The sequence below is a fragment of the Psammomys obesus genome, unplaced genomic scaffold, assembly GCF_907164565.1.
Source record: "Psammomys obesus unplaced genomic scaffold, mPsaObe1.curated_primary_1811, whole genome shotgun sequence".
NCBI lineage: Eukaryota > Metazoa > Chordata > Mammalia > Rodentia > Muridae > Psammomys > Psammomys obesus.
The window spans coordinates 61117326-61131311 of NW_026585644.1; the positions used below are offsets into that span (position 1 = coordinate 61117326).

Genomic DNA, 13986 nt, shown 5'->3' on the forward strand with positions numbered 1-13986 from the left:
GAACCTTCCTGTTGTTACAGTCATTTTATTGTGATAGTTTCCAAGTCTGTGCCGGAGGCTCTAGGTATAATGTTGAATGGCTGATCCTGGATGAAGTGGAAGTATGAAAGGGGTGCTCTTGGGCAGTTTGGTGTAGCACAAATGCTACACAGGCTCTGAAGTCTCCTCTCCTGTCCCTTCATATTACCAACTCAGTCTCCTAAGCAAACTTCTGATCTCCTTGAGCTTCAGTTTCCTTGGCTAAAAGTAACAGTTGCTGTTATCAACCTTTAAGAGTAAGTATCAGCTACGACAATTAATGGGACATTACAGGCAATATTATTTTGTTGTTGTTGTTTTGCTCTTTTACTTTTCTTTTTTTATTATATATATTATAATTTATTATAATTTATTCAATTTGTATTCCAGCTATGGCCCCCTCCCTTGTCTTATCCCAATCCTACCCTTCCTCCTTCTTCTCCTTCCACCCTCTTCTCCTCCCATGCCCCTCCCCTAGTCTACTGATAGGGGAGGTCCTCCTCCCCTTCTATCTGACCCTAGCCTATCAGGTCTCATCAGGCCTGGTTGCATTGTCTTCCTCTGAGGCCTGGCAAGACTGCCAAGGGGAGGTGATCAGAGAGCCTTCCACTGAGTTCATGCCAGAGAAAGCCCCTGCTCCCCTTACTAGGGACCCCACTTAGAGACTGAGTCTATAGGCTACATCTGAGCTGGGGTTTTAGGTCCTCTCCATGCATTGTCCTTGGTTAGGGTATCATTCTCTTCAGGAACCCCAGGGCTCAGGTTTTTTGTTTTTTGTTTGTTTGTTTTGTTTTTTTGTTTGTTTGGGTTTTTTTGTTTTTGTTTTTTTTTTGTTGTTGTTGTTTTTTTTTTTTTTTTTGCTCTGTTGGTCTCCTTTTGTATATCCTGTCCCCTCCAGGTCTTTCCATCTCCCCCTTCTTTCTTAAAATTCCATGCATTCTGCCCAAAGTTTGGCTATGAGTCCCAGCCTCTGCTTTGATACCTCAATCAGTAGAGTCTTTCAAAGGCCCTCTGTGGTAGGCTCCTGCCCTGTTTCCTGTCTTCTCCTGCTTCCAATGTCTATCGTTTTTGCCCTTCTGAATGAGGATTGAGCATGTTCCCTAGGGTCTTCCATGTTGTTTAGCTTCTTTAGGACTATAGACTTTAATATGTTTACCCTATATTATATGTCCAATAACCATGAATGAGGGAGTATATACCATGTGTGTCTTTCTGTTTCTGGGTTACCTCACTCAAGATGATCTTTTCTACTTCCCACCATTTGCCTGTAAATTTCATGATTTCCTTGTTTTTAATAGCTGAGTAATTTTCCGTTTTATAAATGAAATGTACCACAATTTCTGTGTCTATTTCTCCATTGAGGGACATCAAGGTTGTTTCTAATAAATGCCTTTACACATTGTACGGTCTTAAATATTAATTTCTCTTCTCTGATCATCTTACAGAAACCCCTAGAGACTAGTAAGAGACTTCTCAGTGACATCTCAGCCTCCTTCTCCTATCCAATTCAGCATTCTGAAGTTCTATAGGAACAGATGGATCATATGATTCCCTGAGTGAAACCTTCAGTTGCTCTGTCACCCTGCTGTCTGCCAGGGTGACAGCCTGGTTGGCACTAGATATAAAACATGCTTTAGTTAAACTAGCCTATTTGATATTCCCCAAACCAGTCTTAACTACCCATTTTTCTCTTGTCTACTAGTTTGATTTCTGTTGTTATGACACACACCATGACCAAAACCCCTGGGGCAGAAGGGGTTTATTTCAGCGTACACTTCCAGGTGACAGTCTACCACTGAGGAAATCAAGATGACAGCTCAAGCAGGAACTGAAGCAGAAGCCACAAAGGAGCACTATTGGCTTTCTCTCCTTGCTCATGATCAGCCAGCTTTCTTATACAGTCTGGACCTACTTGACTCGGCCATTCTGCCCACAGTTGGCTTGACCTTCCCACATTGTTTAACAATTGAAAAAAATGTGCCAAAGACATGTTCATAGGCCAATCTGACCTATGTAATTCCTCAACTGGTTCTCTCTCCCCTGCTGTCTCTAATTTGTGTCAAGTTGGCAATAAAAAGTAATCATAAAATAAAGCAAGGCAACACACCTTGGATTTCTCCTTTCCTGGAAACTGAAATCCTGTCTAGTTTTTTTAATAGCTAACATTCTGTCTGTCCCTTGAAGGCTTCTTGAATAGCATGTCTAAATGTTCTACCCTCTTCCTGAAATCCTGGAGCATTTATGCCACTACTTAGGTATTGTTTTTTCCTGTCCCTTGACGGCTTCTTGAATAACATGGCTAAATTGTGCTATCCTCCTCCTGAAGTCCTGGAGCATTTATGCCAATATTTTGAAAATGTTTTTCACTTTATTCATTACCTTTTCATTCTATTTCTCTATATCTTCTTTCCTTCCTAATTTATGAATCTCAAAAAAGGAGTCATATTTAACTTACCATTGTGTTCCGTATAGCCAATGCAGTAGTTGCTCAAAAATTGTTAGGGGTAAATACATAGATGCTGAGGTTCCTATTGCCTGCTCTGCACAAATGTTTCATGGTTTAGTATACTGTGGTGTCAAAGTGTGTACATTGATTTCTAAATTGAGCTGTGTCAAGAAGTAGCATACTGTTCTTCAGTGGCATCATCTGCCATGAACACATTACACAAAACAGGCTCTTGTGAGCTATTTGAATGTTTTTATTTCAACCAAGACCATTTTCACTAACAGACTAGTTTCTAAGAACCAGGATAAGCTGGTGTTGGCCTTATCCTAAAAGCAGAATTGAGTGTTGATGACTTTTTTCCTTCATGGCCATTAGTTTACTAAGAGTTTAAGCTACTGACTCTTCTGATTCATGGGCTGACATACCATCATGACTAGTGGATTTATAAACAAATTCTTCATATTATCTTAGTTAATTTATTTTGGAATTCTAGAGGAACAGCTAAGAACATGCCAGTATTACTCATCTAACCATAGGTTCTAAATGAAAACCCTGAATTTAATGCTTATAGAAACCAAAATGAACTTATTTATAATTTTATCACATAAATTTTAAGGTTATAATACTAACATGCCAACAAAATTAGGGTCTGTAAAGTAAAATACAATAAAAGTGTACATGGTATTATAAGTAAGAAGTAGGGTTAAATAATGCCACCAACCTGAAAGGAGTTTTGTGTTACAAATTGGCTTAAGTATAAGAACTTTCTGGTGTTGTGATTATGGCTGGCAGTTTTCAGGTTTCCCTCTCCCTCACTTCTCTCTATGTATTAAGGATTCTCATTTTCAAAGTCTACTTTTTAGAAATGGCAAGGGATTTTTTTGAGACAGGGTCTCCCTGTACAGCCTTGGCTAACCTGGAATTTGTTGTAGACCAGATTGTGCTTGAACACACAGAAATCTACCTTTAATTCCAGCACTTGGGGGACAGAGGAGGCAGTCAACAGAGCGAGTTCCAGGATAGCCAGAGCTATGTGGAGAAACTCTGTCATGAAAAATAAAACAAACAAACAAACAAACAAAAACTATGACAGCCCAGGTTTAAAGGCATCTGTCACCAAGCTTAGATGGATATTTTAATTTTCACATAGATCTATTATGATACTTTTTATGAGACAGAATAGTATTTAGCTTGACTGATTGTTATATGCAGCATGTTAACAAGAAAAATAAGTACAATATTGATGGAATAAGAACAAAATTTTAAAATGTCTTTTTTAAAGTTTTTAAGGTTTGTTTCGTTAATTTTAATCATGTCTATGTATGTATGTCTACATGTGGGTATATACAGTTGAGGGCTGGTAGCTATGGAAGACAGAGTCATAAAGTCCGTTGTAGCTGGGGTTTCAGACACATGCAATGTGCTTGATGTGGGGATCTTGAGTTGAACTCAGGTCCTCTGTAAAAACAGCACATGCTCTCAACCACTGAGCTATCTCTTCAGCTATCTCTTTCAGATATTGAAAATATCTTTAACTAAGTGTTTTAACATTTTATGTTAGTAGCAAGTTTATTTCTCCCACTTTAATTTTCCCTTCAGATGTCAAAATTCCCCAAGCTGAATCATTTTTTTCCTTAGTAAAATCTTCAGACTTAGTGTATAATTCTTCTGAGGAAAAAAACATGTTTATAATTTCCCAAAGGTGTCTGCACAGGGAACAGGAGGAAAGAAGGCAAAGTGGTGTCATTTGTTTATTCTGATGGAGAAAGAAAATCATATGCTAAAGAAGTCAATTTACTTGTGCCCAGTTATCTTTCATGTTTTCAGTTTAAACATCAGGACAGTTGGTTTTTCTTTTTGAAGATCCATTTGTAATTATGTGTATATGTGTGTATCTGTGTGTGGGGATGTGTATATGTGAGTGCAGGTGTCTGAGGAGGCCAGAAGAGGGTGTCAGATCTCTTACTGTCATCCATCCAGTAAGGGTACAAGGAACTGAACTTAGGTCCTCTAGAAGAACAGCAAGTAGTCTTAACTGCTGAACCAACTAAAGTAACACTAATATGATTGTAGAAATCAAAGTAAAGCCACATTGAATAAATAACAAAATATTTTTTTATGAAATGGACATCATCTCCATTTTATTACTGAGACCTAGAATGGTTAATGAACTGTGTCTGACTCAGAATCTGTAACAAATTCTGTCATAGCTTCATTCCAGTCTTTCTGACTCCAGTACTCTACATAAAAATATAGGAAGAGAATATTCTAGACAGTTTACCTGAGTGACAGTGAGCTCCAACCTTTTGGGAAATGTGGAGGAAAGTAAAGAAAATTGTCCTTTTACTTTATCAAGAAATAATTAGCCAATAATATGTCAAAGTAGTTTTGTTTATTTGTTATTTGTTTTGTTGTTGTTGAAAGAAATTAATTTTTCATTTGCAAATGGTTATCAATTGGATATAGTTTCTGGGTTAGAAATGGTAGCTTGTGTCCACTTACTCTCTTAGCCCTGGGACCCCATCTGGCTTAGATATGTCCATATGTGTTCATATGTGCCAGTCCTGTTGTCTGCAAAGCTCTGTTTTCCTGGTATATTTTATCCTCACTGGCTCTTACACCCTTTCTACTTCCTCTTCCACAGAGTTGCCTGAGCCCCAGGGAAAGGGATTTGATGGAGACATCTCATTTAGTACTGAATGTTCTAAGATCTCTCATTCTCTGCACATTGTCTGACTCTGGGTTTCTGTGATTGTTCCCATTTACTGCAGGAGAAAGCTACTGTGACGGTGGCTGAGTGAGACACTGATTCATGAGTATAACAGAATGACATCAGTCTTTTTTTTATTGTTGTGTTCCTTTAGTACAATAATAGTATTTGGTTTGCCCTAGGTTTCTGGCCTATCTGGTCTTGGGTTCTGTTAAAAGAAGAAGAAGAATACCTTGAATTTACTGCTAGAAAAAAAAAAAGCCCTGTCTTTTGGGAAGATTATTTTTTGTGTTCATAGCTTGTAAGTGTCTTAATAATTCTGATGAATGCTGGCTCTTGATGTGGTTAGTATACGGAATGCTTTTACTGAGAAAGTGATTGTCTGAGGAGACACTGCCTTTCCCACAGTTATGCCACCAGTGGCTTTTGGGTACTTTGTGTGATAGAGGAAGAAACTCCACTGAAGGCAACTTGAGCAAAAGTAGGGAGAGTTAATATCAAGATACTGTAGGGAGGGCAGCCCTTGAGGGCAAGAACAAGATTATGAGGACAGTTCCAAGATTAGAATGGAGTCTAGGAACCCCAGGGAAGTACTTTTGGCAGAAGGGCCATCTCTGGCAGAGAAGCTCTAGAAAGACTCCTAAAAAAAAAGAAGAAGAAGAAGAAAGGAAGAAAAAGGGGCTGGAGAGGCAGTTCAGAGGCTAAGAACACTGGCTGTTCTTCCAGTGGTCTTGAGTTCAATTCCCAGCAACCACATGGTAGCTTATCATCCATGATGAGATCTGGTACCTGCTTCTGGCCTGCAGGTACACATGCAGCCAGAATACTGTTTAAATAATAAATTAAAATAAATATTTTTTTTAAAAAGGAAAGAAAAAATAGAATATGTTTTGTTTTTCCTTTTGCACCTGCCGAGATGATTCATGTCACTTTAATCCCCTGGTATATTCTCATGTCATTCTAGATATATATGAAATCATTTCTTGTCACAGTGGCCTTAAAATCAGTGCCTCCCTTGGCCAGTGCAGTGGCTTTGTGGCACAGCAATTTCATAGATTCACAATGCTGGTGAGGAACCGGCATTTTACATGTCAGTTTTTATTTTTTAAGAGTTTGAGCCAGAGTGCAGGGAATCTTATATCCTGGAGGGGACAGGAGCTTCACAAGGAGAGCAACAGAACCAAAAATTCTGGGCACAGGGGTCTTTGCAGAGACTAATATTCTGCAAACAAGGACCATGCATGGATATAACCTGGAACCCCTGCACAGATGTAGCCCATGGCAGCTCAGTGTCCAAGTGGGTTCCCTAGTAAGTAGAACCGGGGCTGTCTCTGACATAAGCTCAGTGGCTGGGTCTTTCATCACCTCCACCTGGGGTGTGCAGCTTTCCCAGGCCACAGAGGAAGACAATGCAGCCAGTCCTGATGAGACCTGATAGTCTGGGGTCAAATGGAAGGGGAGGAGGACCTCCCCTATCTGTGGACTGGGGGCAGGGTTGAAGGTGGGGTCTTCAGCTGGGATAGAAAATGAATAAATTATAATAAATAAAAAAAATAATTTTAAAAAAGTAAGAGTTTACAGTAAGGTGTATAGATGTCTGTGGGTTAGCACTGACTTGTTTTTAGTTCACTAATAGTGTTAAACCCATTGTTTATCTAAATACCAAAATAAAGCTTCATTAAATTTTACAGTTGGGGGGTTCTTTTATAAAATTATGTGGAAAACATTCCAAGTTAGGCATGTTTACTTGATATTATGAAATAAAGTAGTAAAGACTTTTACTGCTCTAAAATTGACTTTACAAGCTCCCTATAATTCTAGAGCACATGGACCCAACAGGCAGAGACTGTGGTTATTCACAATGTAATATGATTTGCCTCTTCCACACACAGCTTAGAAAGAGTAAAAGGAAATAGTCTTGGGTGTTTCTTTTCAGCAGCATTGGGCGGTGCACTTCTCGCTGCACATCTGTTCCCAGAATCCTGAGCTTTTTATTTTATAAGCACCTCCTGCCCACTGGCAGCTGTACTAATGTGTCCCAGAAGACTTTGTGCCTATCCATCATCTTTAAGAGGAGTGCTCAAAGCCAGATATGAGATTCATTGTTGTTGAAATGCAGAAATAGGAAAAAATATATATCTGGATAGGCCTAGAGGAAGTAAGGATCTAAGCCAGAGTCCTAGGAAGTGAGGAAAGGGAAAATGTTGTGTACCCAGTGGACACTAATAAATGTTTGTGGATGATGGACGGTTCTGGATTAGCTACTAAGAGTTATGACTTCCAGAAGCCACTGTCTCCTTTTTGGATGAAAAGAGGAAATAGAAAATAGAGTATTCCCTGAATACACTTCTAATCATTCTGTTTTCGTGATGTTGTAAAAGTCTGGAAAGATCTAGTAATAGATCCCACACAACTTCTGATCACCTCAGTAGGCAGAGATGAGGGGACCAGGGCTAGGTGCTGTAACGAGAGGGCTCTAGCTCTATTCTCAGGGAGCCCGTCACTTCCTAGGAGGGACAACAAGTACACAAAACAGAGCTGGCCATAACCTGATACAGACTATAGACAACCATAGAGAGTGCACCTTTTAACAAGCAAGTTTAGAATTCTGTGGTGCCACCGGAGCAAGGCTTCATGGAAGAGATGGATATGATGAATAAGTAGGATTTCAAGAACAAAGAAGGGGGAAATTTTTATTTAAAAACTCAATATCAGCACTGGTGATGTAGCTCAGCGGTGAGCACTTGTTTCTCACCTGTCAGGCCCTAGGTTGAAGTCCGAGGACCATTAAAAAATAAGCATGTTCAGAATTTTCAAATTAATAGAGAAAGTTTAACCTCACATTTCTAGGAAGAAAAATATAGTCTGCTTTGACAAGGACAGGCTGAACAAGGGTGGGGCCAAGAGAAGAGCAGTAAGCTATGCTCATCACTGACTAGTCGGCATTTCACTGAGGGAAAGGAAGTGATACATTCACGGAGTACCTAGTTTACACAAAGCACCAGATTTGCTAGTTTCTATGCCATGACTCTTCCATTGTTCCTAAAGCCCAAGGGAAGAAATATCATGATCTCCAATATAGATGGAAGGTAAGTGAGGGTCTAAGAAGTTAAGTAACTTCAGAAAGCAAGAAGGAGATAAAACTAGGACTTAAAGTGAGATTTTTACAAATCCTTAAGTCCTGTGTTTTGCTCTGACTACATGTAGACCATGGCGTTTAATTTTTATTGTATAACTTTATAAGGTATTGGCAATTCAGTCTTTGGAGTAGGATCAATGATCTGATAAAGATGGAAAGGAAAAAGGAAAGATAGACTGGAAATAAGAAACCTTGACAGGGCTGTCAGAGATGATGAAGGTTATAAATAAGGAAAGCAGATTTGATAGAGGGAAAAAGTATTTACAAGAGATACTGAGGAAAAAACAGACACGCCTTTGGCAACTCTTTTTTACTGTCTTTTTTTTCCACAATGTATTCATTATATATCCCGATTGAAGCCTCCTCTCTCAACTTCCCCCAGTCCCACCCTACCTCCTTCTCCCTATCACCTTCCCCTAGTCCACTGAAACCAGGAGGTCTCCACTACTGCCATCTACCCATAGCTTGTTAAGTCTCATCAGGACTGCCTGGATCCTCTTCCTCATTGGCCCGGCAAGGCCACATCATCATGGGTGAGTGATCAAAGAGCAGACATTTGAGTTCATGACAGAGGCAGCCCCTGTTCCCTCACTCAGAGATCCACAGGGAGACTGAGCTTTCAGTCAGCCACTCTAAGCAGGGGGTCTAGGTCCTCTCCATGCATGGCCCTCTGTTGGTGCATTAGATTCTGCAGGATCCCCTGGACTCAGATCTTTTAGCTTTGTTAGTCTCCTTGTGAGGCTCCTGTCCCCTCCACGATCCTTCTCTCTTCCTCCATTAGATCCCCTAAACTCTGCCCAAAATTTGGCTGTGAGTTTTAACATCTGCTTCCTGTTGGGTGCAGCCTTTCAGAGGACCCTCTATAGTAGGCTCCCATCCTGATTCCTTTCCCACTGCTTCTGGTGTCTATCCTATTTGCCATTCTGAATGAGATTTAAGCATTCTTCCTAGGGTCCTCATTAGTGTTTAACGTCTTTAGGTCTATAAATGGCTGTCCTATATTATACAACTAATATCTTCTAATAAGTGAGTGTATACCATGCCTGACTTTCTGTTTCTGGGTTACCTCACACAGGATGATATTTTCTAGTTCCATCCATTTGCCTGCAGTTTTCATGATTTCCTTCTTTTTAATAGCTGAGTAGTATTCCATTGTGTAGATGTGCCACAATTTCTGTATCCATTCCTCCACCAAGGGACATCTAAGTTGTTTCCAGATTCTGGCTATTACAAATAAAGCTGCTGTGAACATAGTTGAATGTTAGGACATCTTTTGGATATATACCCAGGAGTGTTTTAGCTGGATCTTGAGGTATTACTATTCCCAATTTTCTGAAAAAAAAAAAATAATAATAATAAATACACCAGATTGATTGCCAAAGTGATTTTACAAGTTTGCACTCCCACCAGTACAAATATCCTCTCCAACATGTGTTGTCACTTGAGTTTTTTATCTTAGCCATTCTGATGGGTATAAGATGGAATCTCAAGAGTTTAGATTTGCATTCCCTGATAACTAAGGATGTTGAGCATTTCTTTAAGTATTTCTCTGCCATTCGATAGTCCTCTATTGAAAATTCTTTGCTTAGCCCTGTACCCCATTGTAAATTGGATTATGTGGCTTTTTGGTGTCTAATTTCTTGAGTTGTTTATAGACTCTGGATATTAGCCCTCTATCATATGTAGGGTTGGTGAAGATCTGTTTCCATTCTGTAGGGAGTCGTTTTATTCTGTTGACAGTATCTTTGCTTTACACAAGCTTTTCAGTTTCATGAGATCCTATTTATTGATTATTGATCTTAGAACCTGTTCTGTTGGTGTTCTGTTCAGGAAGTTGTCTCCTGTGCCAGTGAGTTCAAGGCTCTTCCCCACTTTTTCTTCCAGCAGATTTAGTCTATCTGGTTTCCTGTTGAGATCTTTGATCCACTTGGACTTTAACTTTGTGCAGGGTGATAGATATGGGTCTATTTGCATTTCTCTACATGTGGACGTCCAGTTAGACTAGTAAGACAAATGTGACAGACAGATGTCAGCCCAGTGAGAAGGATGTCATGAGAGCATCCCACACTATGGAAATGAGGGGTGGAGCTGTACCAGGATCGTTCATTTTCAAGTCCTTCCGTGGATATGAAACCTGAAGCCAGCCCTGTGGAGACAGTTACGTGAGTCTCCTTGGGCATGTTATCTCCAAAGAGCACATGAGGTCACAGGGATTAACACTGACCTCTGGAACCTCCAGGCCCTATGAACTGTGTGTGATTCTCTGCTGAGAGTCCTGGAAGTGCTAGAAACCCTGATGGAGCTATTTTGTTCTGTGACAGAAAACGGAAATTGCCAATGTGCTAAACAAAAGCTCATCTCCTCTCATGGGAAATGCTGAAGTGGGCGATTTTGGACTGCCTGTGCACAGCCTTGCAGTCCAGGCACCATCACACTTGATGTTTGCCATCACCCAAGATGGCTGCACAAGCTTCAAACACTTTGTTCCTACTCTAGCCTAGGAAAAGGAAAGGACAGAGGCCGTTTTCCTCCCTTAAAGATGTTTCCTAAAGCCCACATCCTGTACTGCTATGCTGCCAAGATCCAGAGTCCATAATTAGGTCACTTGGCCAAACCTAGTTAAGGGAAAATTGGTGTTAATTTGCTGAAGAAGGAAAGAGGAGATACTGGAAGAGGAGAGCAGTCCCCACTGGCAGCCAGGATGAACCCCTAAGGACTTGTGTTCAGTTCTGTTTTTTTTTAATTCTTTATTAATTACACTTTATTCACTTTGTATCCCCCCTGTGGTTCCCTCCCTCCTCCCATCCCAATCCCTCCGTTCCTCCACCCTCTGCATGCATGCCCTTCCCCAAGTCCACTGATAGGGGAGGTCTTCTTTTCCTTCCTTCTGATCCTAGTCAATTAGGTCTCATCAGGAGTGGCTGCATTGTCTTCCTCTGTGGCCTGGTAATGCTGCTTCCCCCTCACGGGGAGGAGATTAAAGAGCAGGGCAATCAGTTCATATCACAGACGGTCTCTGTTCCTATTACAATGGAACCCATTTGGATACTAAACTGTCATGGGCTACATCTCTGCAGGGGTTCTAGGTTATCTCCATGCATAGTCCTTGGTTAGAGTATGAGTCTTAGGAAAGACCCCTGTGCTCAGACTTTTTGGTTCTGTTGCTTTCCTTGTGGGGTTCCTGTCCTCTCCAGATCTTACTGTTTCCCACTTCTTTCCTAAGATTCCCTGCACTCTGCCCAATGGTTGGCCACAAGTCTCAGCATCTGCATTGATAGTCTGCAGAGCAGAGCCTTTCAGAGGTCCTCTGTGTCAGGCTCCTGACTTGTTCTCTCTTTTCTCCTTCTTCTGATGTCCATCCTCTTTGCCTTTCTGGATAGGAATTGAGCATTTTAGCAAGAGTCCTCCATCTTGATTAGTATCTTTAGGTGTACAGATTTTAGTAGGTTTATCCTATATTATATGTTTATATGAGTGAGTATATACTGTGTGCGTCTTTCTGCTTCTGGGATAGCTCACTCAGGATGATCCTTTCCAGATCCCACCATTTACCTGCAAATTTCATTATTTCCTTTTTTTTTTTTATTGCTGAGTAATATTCCACTGTGTAGATGTACCACAATTTCTCTATCCATTCCTCCACTGAGGGGCATCTGGGCTGTTTCCAGCTTCTGGCTATTACAAATAAGGCTGCTACAAACATGGTTGAGCAAATGTCCTTATTGTGTACTTGAGAATCTTTTGGGTATATGCCTAGGAGTGGTATAGCTGGATCTTGAGGAAGTGCTATTCCTATTTGTCTGAGGAAGCTCCAGATTGCTTTCCAGAGTGGTTGTACAAGTTTACATTCCCACCAGCAGTGGAGGAGGGTTCCCCCAGTTCTGTTTTTATTTGCCCTAAAGCTCTCCTGTTGTCTCACAGTGGGATGAATCATTTATTCTGTTCGATGGTGAAGTAAGAGAGCTCACTTTGTAGTTCATTAAGTGAAAAGTCTGCTGAGGTAGAGTTAGATGCAACTCAAAAGTAAATGACATTTTGGAAATAAAAATAGTAAATAGTTTAAAATGCTAGCATTCCTTGCCCTTAAGAAAAGAGGTGGGGAAGGAATCTGTCAGTAACATATGCTTTTAGAGTAAATGGAAAACATTTGCACACTGGAAGAATACTGAAGTCATTTATGTCCTGTCACTTTATTTGATGGTAGAAATTTTATTAGCCTATTTCTATTTTCCTATTAAAGACTCTTACATTTAAGGATAGGGGAAGGAAACTTTCTGTCTGGAAACAAAGGACTATGTTTAATAACCAGAGTGTTTGATGTTTAATATTCAGCATTAAAAATGCTTGGGGAGAGCTGGGAAGATGGCTCAGCAGATATGAGTTCTTGTTGCACAAGCATGAGGACTCCAATTTGAATCCCTGATGTCACCATAAAAAGCTGGGTATGGCTATGTGTGTGCCTACAACCCTGAGCACAGTGGTGGGCAGAAGTAGGATCACTGGGGCTTGTGTGCTGCCAGCCTCTCTCAACCAATAGTGAGAGACAATCTCAAAGAAGTGAATTGGAGGGTGATAGTGCAGGACAGACACCCAGCATTATCCTGTGCCTCTACATACTTGGGCACATGTACATGTGCAGGCACCACATACACAAAGGCAAGGATACAAAATACAGGGAGTTTGGAGTGTAAAACTATCAACTGAAGCAAAAATAAATATCAATAGATATTGTATGGATTAATTTCCACTAAATTGGAATATCCTTCCTCCTTAGATCCACAGTAAAAATCATACTGAGCATTATTATTTCAGAGAAGAGCAAACAAAAATTGAGGGAAGTACAGAAAAGCAGTCTGTAACATACCTCTGTATTTTTTTTTCACTTTTTGTTTTTCTTTTTGTTTTTCAAGACAAGCTTTCTCTGTGTATCCCTGGCTGTTTTAGAACATTTACTATAGAACAGGCTGGCCTTGAACTAAGAGATCTGCCTGCCTCTGGCTCCCTTTAGTGCTGGGACTACTGCCACCACTTTAGTGCCACCACTGCCTGGCTTTTGGCTTTTTTTTTTTTTGAGGATTTATGTACTATATTTGCATCCTTCCCTCCCTCTTCCCCATGACCTGTTCTTCTAGATGTATGATACACATACATACTACTGCATCAAGTTAGTATTGCCTTAATTTGTATGTGTTTAGGGCTGACCCCTTGGAATTGAGGGCTCATCCTAGAATAAAAGAAAAAAAAATCAACTGGTTCTCCTCACAAGCCATTGACTTCCTATAACTCTTCACTCAAAGGTAGGCTTTGTGAAGTTTTAACCATCTATGCTACCATCTCAGTTGGTATGGTGTTTGCAGGTGTTGTTCAGATAGCCATATTGTTGAGGGTTCATGGGAGCAACATCCATGTCCTGACTAGAAGAAATGATCCACATAGCAGTTTTCCAGGTCATCAGCCTGTTTGAGTCTTCCTGCATTCCCTCTGCAGTGGTTACCTTGGGCCTTAAGTATAAGGATAAGGATGGTCCTAAAGACTTCCCATTGGGAGCTGATACCCTGAAGTACTTATTCTCTGCAGTTTGGGTTTCGTATGGATGTTGTTATCTAGAGAGAATAGTCTCTGCCTAAAAGAAGTTTCTTTGAGATGTGAGAACTACGTTTATCTGTGGAGGCA

At 40.4% G+C, this 13986-nt stretch overlaps 1 protein-coding gene across 1 annotated transcript in view; it reads left to right on the top strand.

Moving 5' to 3' along the window:
• Vps13b (vacuolar protein sorting 13 homolog B) overlaps nucleotides 1-13986 on the top strand; it is a 563330-nt gene that overhangs the window by 432377 nt on the left and 116967 nt on the right. The window lies entirely within an intron of this gene.